Below are 16012 nucleotides of genomic sequence, written 5' to 3'. Positions count from 1 at the left end.
TTATGATGTATATGCAGAAGAAAAATGCTTAACCTATATGAAGAGATGCCCAAAAAACATCTCAAATGGTGAGATGTATAGATCTCCCCTAGGTCTGTGAGGGATATAAAACAGAGCTAAGGGGAGAATCTTGGCCCATTTTGAGTGAATCTCAGTGCACAATTGTCCAGTCATATTTTTAAGATCTCTATTCACTCTCTCTACTTGGCCTGAACTCTGGGGATGACAGGCTGCATGGAATTGGGGAGTGGTCCCCAAACAAGAATAAATCTGAGACAAAACAGAATTAGTAAAATGAGTTCCCCTGTCTGAATCAATTCATGCTGGTGAACCAAAACAAGGGATGATCTCCCTTAATAGTGCCTTAGGAACAAAAACTACTGTGATCAGACATACTTTATAATGTCCAGTCTTAGGTATGGTAATAAAGTCAATTTATAAATGCTCAAAATGTGTGTAGGCCAGAGGACACCCACCAAAAGCTTTTTCATGGAGAGTGTGTTGATTGTATGCCTGAAACACTTTAGAGGCTATGGTGGTTATGCCATTGGCTAGCCACATATTTTTAACAGAGTCTTCAATACCTTGAGTGGCAAAGTGAACATTCTTGTGAATGGATAAGTATATTTGGTGATAAAACCTTCTAGGCAGGAGGGGTTTTCCTTCACATGATACCAATACCCCATTGATTTGTTTTGCTTTAAACTTTTGTTTCCATTTTCCACTTCCCGTTCATTATAAGAGAGAGATAAATTAGAGTCATTACTAGGAGTGAAAGTTAAAATGAATTCAGGTCCTTCTAAAACAGAGCTTAACTGCAGTATCTGCCTCTAGAGACAGCATCAGTTCCACCTGTATGGGCAGAACAATGAAATACAGCTGGTGCTTCAGGTAGTTGGAGAGCAGTAAGCACTTCATTAATGGTCTCTGCATCTGTGATTCACTTTCCAGCAGGGATTTCTGTTAGCAGTCCATGGGGTTATAAGAGGGGTAAATGCTTTCAAAATTAGTTGTGAGTACAAGGGGCTCATCTTCAAAGGAAGAGGTCTTTTCCTCAAAGCTCTCAATGTCTTTTGGAGAGAAAGGTATGTGATGGCCAATGTTCACCCAGCTCTCCTACTTATTATAAGTTGGACCATACCCTAGAGCAGTGAAGGGCAACCTTTTGATCTTGGTGTGTCAAAATTCTCTTTCCAAATACATAGTATCTAATGTAATGGAGAAATCTTGGGGCACTTTACTGGTTTTAATGTCTTTATTTCCCATAATGACTGGTTTTTAGACTCATTTGAATGGAGGGCAGGAAAGGCCTTAAGTTTTAGTTAAGAGCTCTCTTCCTTCCCCCTTCTCTCAGGGGTATAAAGCCAGTGGCCACTTGCTTCCAAGAGGGAGTGCTGGGGTGCTAGTTGAGGAGTGCCTAGACCCCAGTGCTTTATTGGAGAGAAGCTTGGCAGGGAGCAGCTTCACTGAGCTGGCCAGGGAGGGGAAAAGGCAGAGAAAAAACTGGTCTCTAGAGGTGCAAGAAGGTTGGGTGAAGGGTGCAGGCTGAGGGCAGGATCCCCTTCTGGGATTGTGTCCTTATTAGGCCCCAAGATGCTTCTCAAGATCAAGGGAGCAGAAATTGAGGTGGCAGGGGCCTGGAATTACCATGATAGTGAGGCAGCTTTAGGGATCCTGCTGCTGCTCTCCACAACACCCCATCTCCCACCTAAGCCAATGCCGGAGGCATGTGGGGGCTCAGAAAGGGCCTTAAAAAATAAAGAAGAAAAAGATGGACTCCCAACTGCAGAGATTTGGGTTACACCTGGTTCTTGGGTCAGGAAATCAGAGTTTATTCAACCCTTTTCTCACTAATCTAGGGCTCTGGGCCATTGGGCTGTACCTGCATGGGAATGGGGGGAGGAAGGGCTATAGCCACAGCAGAAGTCAATGGGCCAGGGCTGGCTGATTGTTGCTAAAAGACCTGGCTCACCAGGCAGCAGCAAGATGAGAGCCTGCTACTCAGGTATCTCAGTCCCCCCTCAGCCCCAAGTTAGGTTAAGGGAAAAGGGGTTCAGTCTCACTATCTCCTCAGGACTCTGGGGATCAGTAGTGTTTGAGAGGCAGTGGTGGGGAATGGTGGAAGGGGGCCGAGCTTCTAAAGCTTTATAGTATTTTTATATGAGTCTCTTAGTAAAACATATTATCTGCAAAAGGAACAATTTTGTTTCATCTTTTTTTGCTATTCTCTTAATTGTTTGATCTAGAACCCTATAAAAGAGTAGTGCAGAAAAAGAAAATTGTTACTTTATTCTGATATCATTGTTGAGCCCTCAGGAAACTATACATCCTGAAATTTGCTAGTTCATGATTTTAGATAGATATGGAGTACAATATAAATTACATTTATTTCTATGCTTTTAATAACTTTTTTTACATGAATGGCTATGGCAGTTTGTGTACAACTTTTTCTGCTTCTATTTTAAATCACATACTTTAAAATTTCTTTTGTTATTAATGTGACCTCAAGATATGTTTTTTTAATACTGAACCATATCTGTATATTTAGCATAAGTTTTCCTGATATTCTTTTAAATATGTTGATGATATTTTATGATTCTTGCATTCATATTTGTTGGAAATTTTGTTTGATAGATTTCTTTCTCCACTTTATCTCTCTTTGGTTTATATAGCATTTACTTGTTGATTCACATGGGCCTAAATATTTTTCTTTAGTATTAATTTATGATTTGTTGAATTTCTTTTTCTGAAATTGGGTTATTTAAAACACCACTTCTTCTGTTCCTCTTTTTTGTTATATATTCATTTCATTATGAGTTTTGGTAGAAACAGTTTCTAAACATGTCCTTTATTTTTTATTCATATATCAAGAATTCTTTTTCATACTTGATTTGGGCATTTTTCAATTAGATTTGGTAATGGTTTATCTCTTCTTTGTTTAAAAAAATGTCTTTTTCCAAAGAGATAATAGGGAATATATATGCACAAAAAAACATTTATAGCTGCTCTTTTGTGGTGACAAACAAATGGAAAATGAGGGGATGCCCTTCAATTGGGGAATGGCTGAACAAATTGTGGTATCTGCTGGTGATGAAATACAATTGTGCTGAAAGGAATGATGAACTGGAGAATTTCTATGTCAACTGGAACAACCTCCAGGAATTGATGCAGAGTGAAAGGAGGAGAACCAGGAGAACATTGTACACAGAGACGGATACATTGTGGCACAATCGAATGTAATGGAGTTTTCTACTAGCAGCAATGCAATGATCCAGGACAATTCTGAGGGACTTATGAGAAAGAATGCTATCCACATTCAGAGAAAGAACTGTGGGAACAGAAATGCAGAAGAAAACATATGATTGATCACATATTTCAATAGGGATATGATTGGGGTTTTGATGTTAAGGATCACACAATTGCAAATATGAATAACATGGAAATAGGTTTTTTTTTTTAATTTTTATTTGGTCATTTCCAAACATTATTCATTGTAAACAAAGATCATTTTCTTTTCTTCCCTCCCCTTCCTCCCACCACCTCTCCCATAGCTCACGCACAATTCCACTGGGTATCACATGTGTTCTTGATTCAAACCCATTTCCATGTTGTTGGTATTTGCATTAGAGTGTTCATTTAGAGTCTCTCCTCAGTCATATTCCCTCAACCCCTGTAGTCTAGCAGTTGGTTTTCCTTGGTGTTTTTACTTCCACAGTTTGTCCTCTGCTTGTGGATAGTGTTTTTTCTCCTAGATCCCTGCAGATTATTCAGGGACACTGCATTGCCACTAATAGAGAAGTCCATTACCTTCGATTGTACCACAATGTATCAGTCTCTGTGTACAATGTTTTCCTGGTTCTGCTCCTTTCACTCTGCATCACTTCCTGGAGGTTGTTCCAGACTCCATGAAATTCCTCTACTTTATTATTCCTTTGAGCAAAATAGTATTCCATCACCAACATATACCACAATTTATTCAGCCATTCCCCAATTGAAGGGCATCCCCTCATTTTCCAATTTTTGACCACCACAAAGAGTGCAGCTATGAATATTCTTGTACAAGTCTTTTTCCTTATTATCTCTTTGGGGTACAAACCCAGCAGTTCTATGGCTGGATCAAAAGGCAGACAGTCTTTTATCGCCCTTTGGGCATAGTTCCAAATTGCCCTCCAGAATGGTTGGATCAGTTCACAACTCCACCAGCAATGAATTAATGTCCCCACTTTGCCACATCCCCTCCAGCATTCATTACTTTCCATAGCTGTTATGTTAGCCAATCTGCTAGGTGTGAGGTGATACCTAAGAGTTGTTTTGATTTGCATCTCTCTGATTATAAGAGATTTAGAACACTTTTTCATGTGCTTATTAATAGTTTTGATTTCTTTGGCTGAGAACTGCCTGTTCATGTCCCTTGCCCATTTATCAATTGGAGAATGGTTTGATTTTTTTTTACAATTGATTTAGTTCTTTGTAAATTTGAGTAATTAAACCTTTGTCAGAGGTTTTTATGAAGATTGCTTCCCAATTTGTTGCTACCATTCTGATTTTAGTTACATTGGTTTTGTTTGTACAAAACCTTTTTAATTTGATGTAGTCAAAATTATTTATTTTACATTTTGTGACTCTTTCTATGTCTTGCTTGGTTTTGAAGTCTTTCCCTTCCCAAAGATCTGACATGTATACTATTCTGTGTTCATCTAATTTACTTATAGTTTCCTTCTTTATGTTCAAGTCATTCTCCCATTCTGAATTTATCTTTGTGTAGGGTGTGAGGTGCTGATCCAAACCTAATCTCTCACACACTGTCTTCCAATTTTCCCAGCAGTTTTTATCAAATAATGGATTTTTGTCCCAAACGCTGGGGTCTTTGGGTTTGTCATAAACTGTCTTGCTGAGATCATTTACGCCAAGTCTATTCCAGTGATCCTCCTTTCTGTCTCTTAGCCAGTACCAAATTGTTTTGATAACCACTGCTTTATAGCATAGTTTGAGATCTGGGACTGCAAGTCCTCCTTCCTTTGCATTTTTTTTCATTATTTCCCTGGATATCCTTGATCCTTTGTTCTTCAAAATGAACTTAGTTATGGTTTTTTTTTTCTAATTCAGTAAAGAAGTTTTTTTGGTAGTTCAATGGGTATGGCACTAAATAAGTAAATTAATTTGGGTAGGATTGTCATTTTTATTATGTTAGCTCATCCCATCCATGAGCAATCAATGTTTTTCCAATTGTTTAGATCTAGTTTTAGCTGTGTGGAAAGTGTTTTGTAGTTGTGTTCATATAGTTCCTGTGTTTGTCTCTGCAAATAGATTCCTAGGTATTTTATATTGTCTAGGGTGATTTTGAAAGGTATTTCACTTTCTAATTCCTGCTGCTGAAATGGGTTAGAGATATATAGAAATGCTGATGACTTATGCGGGTTTATTTTGTATCCTGCAACTTTGCTAAAGTTGTTGATTATTTCGAGTAACTTTTTGGTTTATTCACTAGGATTCCTTAAATAAACCATCATATCATCTGCAAAGTGTGATAGCTTGGTCTCCTCATTGCCAATTTTAATACCTTCAATTTCTTTTTCTTCTCTAATTGCTACTGCTAGTGTTTCTAGTACAATGTTAAATAATAGAGGTGATAATGGGCATCCTTGTTTCACTCCTGATCTTATTGGGAAGGCTTCTAGTTTATCCTCATTGCAGATGATGTTTGCTGATGGTTTTAGATATATACTGTTTATTATTTTTAGGAAAGGCGCTACTATTCCTATACTTTCTAGTGTTTTCAATAGGAATGGGTGTTGTATTTTATCAAAGGCTTTTTCTGCTTCTATTGAGATAATCATGTGATTTTTGTCAATTTGCTTGTTAATATGGTCAGTTAAGTGGATGTTTTTCCTAATATTGAACCATCCTCGCATTCCTGGTATGAATCCTGCCTGGTCATAGTGGATGACTCTTCTGATCACTTGCTGGAGTCTTTTTGCTATTATCCTATTTAGGATTTTTGTGTCTATATTCATTAGGGAGATTGGTCTATAGTTTTCTTTCTCTGTTTTTGACCTGCCTGGCTTTGGGATCAGTACCATGTTTGTGTCGTAGAATGAATTTGGTAGAACTCCTTCTTGGCCTACTCTGTCAAATAGTTTGTTTTATACTGGGATTAGTTATTCTTTGAATGTTTGATAGAATTCATTTGTGAATCCATCTGGGACTGGGGATTTTTTCTTAGGGAGTTCTTTGATGGCTTGTTCAATTTCTTTTTCTGAAATGGGGTTGTTAAGGTAATTTATTTCTTCCTCTGTTAGTCTAGGCAATTTATATTTTTGTAAGTATTCATCCATATCACCTAGATTGCCATATTTGTTGCCATATAATTGGGCATAGTAGTTTTAAATGATTGCCTTTATTTCCTCTTCATTAGAGGGGAGGTCTCCTTTTTTATCTTGGATACTGTCAATTTGGTTTATTTCTTTCCTTTTTTTAATTAGACTGACTAATACTTTGACTATTTTATTTATTTTTTCAAAGAACCAGCTTCTAGTCTTATTTATTAAATCAATAGTTCTTTGACTTTCAATTTTATTAATTTCTCCTTTGAGTTTTAGGATCTCTAATTTAGTCTTCATCTGAGGATTTTTAATTTGTTCACTTTCTAATTTTTTAATTTGCATGCCCAATTCATTGACCTCTGCCCTTCTTAATTTGTTAATATATGAAGTCAAGGATATAAATCCCCCCCTGAGTACTGCTTTGGCTGCATCCCATAGGTTTTGAAAGGATGTCTCATCATTGTCATTTTCTTCAATGAAGTTATTAATTGTTTCTATGATTTGTTCTTTAACTAACTGGTTTTGGAGAATCATATTGTTTAATTTCCAATTAATTTTCGATTTACCTCTCCATGTTCCCTTACTAATTAATATTTTCATTGCATTGTGATCTGAGAAAGTTGCATTTATTATTTCTGCTCTTTTGCACTTGTTTGCAATGTTTTATGCCCTAATACATGGTCAATTTTTGTACAATAAATGTACCATGTGCTGCAGAAAAGAAGGTATATTCCTTTTTGTCCCTATTTATTTTTCTCCACATGTCTACTAACTCTAATTTTTCTAAGATTTCATTCACTTCTCTTACCTCTTTCTGATTTATTTTTTGGTTTGATTTATCTAGTTCAGATAGAGGAAGGTTCAGATCTCCCACTAGTATAGTTTTTCTATCTATTTCATCCTTGAGTTTCTCTAGTTTCTCCTTTAGAAATTTGGATGCTATGCCATTTGGTGCATACATGTTGAGTACAGATATTTCCTCACTGTCTATACTGCCTTTTATCAGAATGTAATTACCTTCCCTATCTCTTTTAACTAGATTTATTTTTACTTTGGCTTTGTCGGATATCATGATTGAGACTCCTGCCTTCTTTTTGTCAGTTGATGCCCAATAGATTTGGCTCCACCCTCTTACTTTCACCCTATGTGTATCTACCTTTCTCATATGTGTTTCTTGTAGACAGCATATGGTAGAGTTTGGAACTCTAATCCACTCTGCTATTCGCTTGAGTTTTATGGGTGAGTTCATTCCATTCACATTCAGAGTTATGATTACTAGCTGTGTATTTCCCAGCATTTTGATTTCTGCTCCTTTACCTGCCTTTTCTTCTTTCACTATTTCCTTCTACACCCTTGTTCCCACCCTTATTTTACTTCCCTTTCTACCCCCCTCCTTAATTATTCCTCCTTATTTTCCCTGTAGTCTTTCTAAAATTAACCCCCCTCTCCCTCCCTCTCTTGTACTGCTTCCCTCCCCACCAGACAGTTTGTTACCCTTCTACTCTCCTATAGGGTGCAAATCTATTCTCTGCCCCCAGTGGATTGGATTGTTTTTCCCTCTTTGAGTCACTTTCAAAGCATATAAAAGTTGAGTATTTCCTGTCTCTGACCTCTTTACACTTCCAGTGTATTGATGTTCTCCCCCCTCCCACCATGAGCTTCTTTATGACATATAAATTTACCCCCATTTGTTTCTTTTCCCATTTCTTTTAATATTAACCTTTTTTTAAGTTCTAGTTTTATATATATATATATATATGCATACTCATGTGTATGTATTTTTGCATACATATATCTATATACCTATTTATGTCTTGTCCTTTCATCCTATACAGTTTGTTGCTGTTCCCTCTAAGCATACTTCTTTTTGCTGCCCAGCTAATAACAACAGTTTTTAAGAGTTACCAATGACCTCTTTTCTTATAGGGATACATATCATTTTAACTTATTGAGTCTCTTAAATTTTTTTTTTGTTTTTCTTTTTTCCCCTCTTTTTTAATTACCTTTTGATGATTCTCTTTAGTTCTATGCTTGGACATCAAATTTTCTGTTCAGGTCTGGTCTTTTCTTTACGAATTCTTGAAATTCTTCTATTTTGTTGAATGACCATACTTTCCCCTGTAAGAATATAGTCAGTTTTGCTGGGTAGTTGATTCTTGATTGTAGACCTAGTTCCCTTGCTTTCTGGAATATCGTATTCCATGCCTTTCTTTTTTTCAGTGTGGATGCAGCCAGATCCTGAGTTATCCTCACTGTGGTTCCTTGGTATCTGAATGACTTCTTCTTGGTAGCTTGTAATATCTTTTCTTTGGTCTGATAGTTCTTGAATTTGGCTATAACATTCCTGGGTGTTGTCAGTTGGGGATTAATTACAGGAGGTGATCTATGGATTCTATCAATTTCCACTTTTCCCTCTTGTTCAAGGATTTCGGGGCAGTTTTCTTTAATAATTTCCTGTAATATAATGTCCATGCTTTTTCTTTTGTCATGGTCTTCTGGTAGGCCAATAATTCTTAAATTGTCTCTCCTTGAACGATTTTCTAAATCCTCTGTTTTGTGAATGAGATGCTTCATATTTTCCTCAATTTTTTCATTCTTTTGGTTTTGTTTTATAGTGTCTTGCTTCCTTGTGAGGTTGCTCGATTCAAGTTGTTGAATTCTGGTTCTTAAAGACTGGATTTCATCCTTAGGTTTTTGGTCGTCCTTTTCCTTTTGGTCGGATTTTCTTTGGAGGTCATCTTTCATCTTCTTCACCTCATCTCTCATCTCCTTTGCCTCATCTCTCATCTCCTTTGCCTCATTTTCAAACTACTTGATTTTGGCTTTCAAGACACTATTTTCTGTTTCTAGATGACTTATCTTAGTTTTTAAGTTCTTTTCCCCATTGTCTTCAGCCTCTCTTAATTGAGTTTTGAATTGCATTTTGAGTTCTTCCAAAGCCTGTATCCAATTTGCTGGGATTTCTGATTTTTCCTTTGCTGGGTCCTCCTCCTCTGTTTCATTTGCTCTTTGCTCATTACCTGTGCAGAAGCTGTCTATTGTAATTTCTTTCTTCTTTTTCTGTTGTTTGCTCGAGTTTATCCCTTTTTTGCTTCCCGTATTTGGCTGTGCTCTTGCTCCTCTCGTTTTGTTTTGATTTTGGTGCTGTCAGTCTCCCCTCTCGGAGCTTTGTCAGATCTCTTGGTACAGTCTCTAGGGGAGGAATGTTAGCTTCCCTGTCCTCTGGAGGCTTTTGCTTGGATTGAGTTCAACTGGGTTGGGCTGTATGTGGTATGAAGCTCTGAGGCTCTGAAGACTCCTGGAAGGCTGGGCCACCCAGGCTCTCTCCAGTTCTCTCCAGCTGTTTCTCTGCTGTCCGCAAGTGCCTTTGCTGGCCTCCCTTAACTCTGAGTAGGTCTGATGGGATTAGTTCAACTAGATTGGTCTGGATGTGCCCGAGGCAAGGGTGAGACTGGAGCCTGATGGAGGGACCCAGCCACTGCCCGTTTCTCCCTGGCTTCCTCCCTGCTGTCCAAGCTGGATGCTCCGAGCCCAGCGCCCCGCTGCTCACAAGGTAGACCCTGCAAACCAGCACCTTTGCCCACTCAGAGATTCCCGCTGCTGCTGGGGGCTCAGCCCCCTGGGTTGTGGGGGAGGGGTCCTGGGACCTTCGCTCTGCCTTCCCCTTAGCCCTGAGTATTCTCCGATTCCGGCTTTTGGGGGGCGTACCTTTTGATTTGAGTCCAGAAGGAGGGTTCCCCACTTCTGTCCTGTTGTTCAGATTGAATTTCGGTGCCCTAGGAGCATTCAGTCTGTATCGGTAAGGAAGGGTCTTCCACGAGGTCTGAACTTTTGCTGCTTGCTAAGCTGCCATCTTGACTCTGCCCCCGGAAATAGGTTTTGAACAATGATATGTGTATAAACCAGTGGAATTTCTCCTTAGCTCAAGGAGGAGGGAGAGAAGAGGGTAGGGAAAGAACATGAATCATGTAACCATAGAAAAATATTCTTAATTATTTAAAATTAAAATATAAATGAAATTAAAAAAATTAAAAAAGTCTTCTTTTCATCAGTTCATTTTTTTAGCTTTATTTCTCCTATTTTTGATTTTCAGAATTAATATTTCTGTATCTGGTTCTCCACACAGTTTGTTTGTTTGTTTGTTTGTTTTTTAGTTCAGGCTTGTTAGACCAGGCTCTTTCTCCCAGAAAGAGAAGTGAAGGTATATAAAAAGAGATAGCAAAACTGATTTATGACTGATTACGCAAGTGACTCCTCATACCAAAATAATTCTACTAACCTTTTGATTATCCTTATCTGACCAACTCAAGACTGGTGAAATTATAGTACCTGGGAATTGCTTATTCTAGAATGATGAATTTTTTAAAAATTTTATTTAATTAGTTGATTTTATAATATTTTTCCATCGTTACAAGATTTATGTTCTTCTCCTCCCTTTCCCCAAACCCCTCCCACATCCAACGCACAATTTCACTGGGTTTTACATGTGTCACTGATCAAGACCTATTTCCATATTATTAATATTTTCATTAGGGTGATTATTTAGAGTCTACATCCCCAATCATATCCCCATTGACCCATGTGATCAAGCAGTTGTTTTTCTTCTGTGTTTCTATTCCCACAGTTCTTTCTCTGGATGTGGATAGCATTCTTTCTCACATGTCCCTCTGAATTGTCCTGTATCATTGCAATGCTGCTAGTAGAAAAGTCCATTACATTTGATTGTACCACAGTGTATCAGTCTCTGTGTATAATGTTCTCCTGGTTCTGCTCCTCTCACTCAGATTCAGTTCCTGGAGGTTGTTCCAATTCACATGGAATCCCACTGGTTCATTATTCCTTTGAGCACAATAATATTCCATCACCAACATATATCATAGTTTGTTCAGCCATTCCCCAATCAGAGGGCATCTCCTCATTTTCCAATTTTTTGCCACCATAAAGAGCACAGCTACTAATATAGAATGCTGAATTTGTAAAGAAAACTCCAGCTCTTTTTCTCTACCATAAAAACTCAATTCAATAGCATGCAAATATTATGTAGCTATTTCCTCCATTTTTAACTATTTTTTCATAAAATAATCTACAAAATAATATAACAATTATATTATTCATATAAAGTTGACCATTTGTTACAATTTATAACACACATAGTAATACATAATACATTTCCAAGAAAATGAGGAAACACAAATATTTATTGATAAAATGAATTATATATGTAACTTATAAACATTCATAATTATGCTCACTAAAATGATAAGAGGGATTGTATTTGGCATAGTTTTTAAAAATATGACATCATCAATGATATTACTACTTAAATAGTTTTTGACCCTTAATATAGATTGATATTTTGTCTTTCTAAAAGTAATAGAAACATTTCACATAAGATATAAAATTTATATCACTATGATCACTTTTAGTCAAAATACAATTTGATTGTGTTCAAATGCTTATTTTAAGGCAAATATTTTAACTTCCTTTTCACAATAAGTCTTTTCCTCTATCAATGATATTTGTGAATCTCAGTGTTAAGTATAGTAGATTATATTTTCTGGATTGGAGCTTTTTAATTTCTTTTTGTATATTTTTACTGCTTAAACCTGTAGTACTTTACCCTTTTTTTTTTTAAATCCTTACCTTCCATCTTGGAGTCAATACTGTGTATTGGCTCCAAGGCAGAAGAGTGGTAAGGGCTAGGCAATGGGGGTCAAGTAATTTGCTTGGTCACACAGCTGGGAAGTGTCTGAGGCCAGATTTGAACCTAGGACCTCCCATCTCTAGGGCTAGCTCTCAATCCACTGAGCTACCCAGCTGCCCCCTACCCTTTTTTTTTTAATAGACTACTCTGCCATTCTGGTGAAATCTATGGACTCCCTCTCAGGACAATGTTATCATATGCTTAAAATAAAAATAAATGGGATTATATAGAAAGCAAAGACTAGTGAAAATAAAAGTGTATGTTTCCCCATCCTAGTTCATATATGCTTTAAAATATATATATATATATACCTTGGTTAAGAACCCCTGACTTAAATTAGGTCTGTTGTATTTACAATACTCATTTCTGTTGACAAAGTGGATTTTCTCCTCAAACTGTCATATACTTATCCATCACAAATGGATACTATTTCATTTAAAAATTAGATACACAAATTAAAAACAAACTCTTGAAAATGTCATCATCATGTCATCAGCTTTTCTGAAGTTATTTCTATTTTTAAGTTCCAATTTTGGCAAACAAACTTATAATAGCATTGCATTTACTAAAATGAATACTTAGAAGTATTATTGAGATTATAGTACTTTATCTTCCATTCAAAGATTAAATGTAAGTATACACAATTCATATTCAAATGCATGAAGCATTGTGATCTATGTGAAATAATTCACTCCCTAACTCAAACATAAACTCTTTTATTAGTATAATTTATCAAATAATTGATATTTTGCATTCACTATCATTTGGAACTAATTTTGGATGTTCACCTCATAACTATAGATCATGTGGAATGTCTGTATAGAGCTACAGTTCAACTTCATTTCCCAGAAGCACATAATGAGTGGAAACTGGGATGGTGGTGAGACAAAAAATGTGCATTTTGTAGCTCTCCTTTATGAGTGAGTGTTGTGCTTGTGGTTTATGTACTATCAATAATTCCTACAGTTGGTTTAAGGTTATCGTAGTTTTGTCTTTTTCTCCTTGAATTCCAGGACCTAACTAGCTATGGGTTTTGTTTGTTTTGGATCATTTAGATTGTGTGCTCCAAGGAGATAGAAGCCTCTTTTTTAATTGTTCTCGAAGGTCCTTTCCAGTTGTGCAACAACTAGAACAACTAGCAGTATCTGCCATTAACCCTAGCAGTTATGTATAGAGTTTGACAGCCCATTATAAACTTTTACCCATGTGACCTTACCTGAAGCAGAATGGCAGTGAGTTAAATTTAGCTAGAATGGAAAGACTTCATCCCATTTTTCAAATATCTGGGTACAGTGGTGCTACAGCATTTTGGTTCAGGCAGGCACTTGTATCTATAATTGATTGGCAACAATATGGCTCTAACAAGGTGCCAGAGAGCAACCAAGTCAATCACATACTCATTAATGAAGAGAGTGCCATCCTGGCAGCCAGACATTTTATGATCTGGCAAAAAATTTCCCATATTCCTCCTCCTATCCCCACCACACCCCCAGATTCTTTTGACAGTCTTGGCAAGCTTTTTGAAACCCTGATTGATTTTTACATAAAACTTATCCTCACTTTGGACAACTAGAACCTCTGGCATCAGTGGTAATGAATGAGAAATCTTGAAGACAAAATGAGCTTAGAGAATAAAAGTATTTCAGTAATAATATGTTAGGTTTACACTAATCTGAGCTATAAATGAGACTGGTATTTGAAAAGGAGATCAGGTAAATTATCTACCTATTTCTAAGGCTCAAAGGAAAATATAGTAATATTATTCTCTGTACTTGTCTGGTAGCTGAATTAAGTGGGTGTATTTATCTAATTATCTCAAAGATAGAAAGTATTATGGAATATACTGAAAGGTAGACAAAGTTAAGCAGAGCATGCATTTTAATCAGAGGTCATGACAAAGAATGAGTTAAAAAATAAATAAAATTACCATATATATAGTCACTCAGTGTCTATGAAGAGTTACCCCTCTTTAATTTGACTAGACCCTAAGGGCAAGGCTCCAGAGTCTAGGCTTTGGAGAGAAAGATAAAAGGTGAGTCCACTAGATTGACATGTGCTCTGTTAAGTAGAATTAGTCATTTCTGCCACGGAATAAGAAATAGAAATATAAATGTGGTTTTCTTTGGGTTTGCTTCCTATTCAGGGGAAAACTGTCAATTATTTAAACCAATTTGTCTCAAGCCAATTTTCAAACTTCCTTTTTCCTTTTAAAAACTATTTATTTTGTTTACAAGTGCCTCAGCCCCTCCCTTCCTTCCCTAAATCATAGAAGACAATAGTTTTTTATTATGAATTAGAAATTAGAAATTTATTATGAATTAGAAAACAAACATGAGCATTTACATACACAAAGACATCTAGAAAACAATGATAATACATGAAGCCACATATCCTTGTAGCTTGTTACTTTTAATATGTATTAAATGTTATGATACTTCCAAAATTCTGGTGTTGTTATTTTCCCGGTCTGTAGGTGTCGCTTCTCCAAACTCCTCTCCTTATTCCTGGGTATTTTTAAAATGTTTCATTCTTTATATTCCATCAGATCACAACCCCTTTGTTATCCCTCCAATTTTCCACCCCTACATATAGAAGCCTTTCCTTATAACAAATAATTACAGTCAAGCAAAATATATTTGTGTTGTCATGATCATGTCTGGAAATGTGGGTTTTATTCGACATCTCTAGTGCATTACTTCTTCAGCAAGAGGTGGTAGGCATGCTTCATCATCAGTCTTTCTTAGTGTGACAGAGGGTTTGCACATAGGAAAAGTGCAAGGCTGAAGAGTTTTTGTGGATCTGCTCACCTCGACAGGGGAGGGGTCCCAAGAGGTCTGGTATCTTGAGAAGACAGAAGATTCTGGCTGGGATTTCAGTTGAGATCTCCCTCAACCTAGAGAAGCAGAGGAGGAGAGGTTTGGCCAAGCCTTTCTCCTGGGATATATCCATTTCATTCCTCTTCTGGTGAGTGAACATTCTCTGCCCCCCACTCCCAATTCCCAAAACTGAAGGAACATCTGAAGAAGACATTTTGAGCCTTTGTCAAAACTTTAACCTCACAGATCCTGGTGCCCTAGGTCTGAACTGTGGCCAGGGGCCAAACCCAAGGTCAGTCAACCTGACTATCTTCCAGGGGGCTCAGGTGCCAAAGCCTGAGTTCCCCCAAACTCGAGGAGGAAGGGAAAGGGGTAGTTAGAGAAGGGACACCCTTCCCCATTTACCTTTCCTTTCTTTTCCTGCCAGTCTTTTTTCTTTGTTTTACCCTAGTTGACTTAATTTATATTAAAAGTGGTTATCCTTTTCCAAATTTGACTCAAATATGAGTGGGACAGCTCTAAGGGGGAGAGACATTTCCTGAGAAGAAACCTTTTAGGCTCCAATGAGGAGGGGGACAAGAGTCAATTTGTGAGAGTAGCCATAGCTGAGGAGGGAAGACTGAAGGGGGAAATTCCTCAAACTCCCTTTTCCTCTCTCTGAGCCAACTTTAAAACCATGAGCTGTCTCTCCTGGATCCTGTTTTCTCTTTACCACCAACAAATTCTTCATTACATTAGTCATAATTACTCACTGTATTAAATCCAAGTTTGATTTGGTTTCCCTACCTTGACCCTTTCTCCAATTCTCCCATCTTCCTCTTTTACCTGAGGGGGCACATACTTCTCTAGCAGAACCACTACCAGGTTCCGTTGGCTTTTGGCCATCTTTTTTGTTTTTCTGATCTGAAAAAAAAGGAGTTTATTTCTGTCTTTAAATTTCTATATCATTGGTCTTTTGGTGCTGTTTTCAGCTACTTGTTGGGACTTAATGGGACTTAATGACTTCTATAATATCATAATAATGAGAAATTCTGTTAACCTGTTATTCAAAAGATTTCCATAGCCTCAACTCTCAGTACAACTCTATGGTGTTAGTCTAGTTAATCTATTCTCCAATTAGACTCTATGGATTTTTCCATACATGTATTCATCCATATTTGTTCAGTCAT

The sequence above is a fragment of the Monodelphis domestica genome, chromosome 8 (genome assembly GCF_027887165.1).
Source record: "Monodelphis domestica isolate mMonDom1 chromosome 8, mMonDom1.pri, whole genome shotgun sequence".
Lineage (NCBI taxonomy): Eukaryota > Metazoa > Chordata > Mammalia > Didelphimorphia > Didelphidae > Monodelphis > Monodelphis domestica.
The sequence above is the reverse complement of the archived record's forward strand: the minus strand, read 5'-3'. Positions refer to the sequence as shown.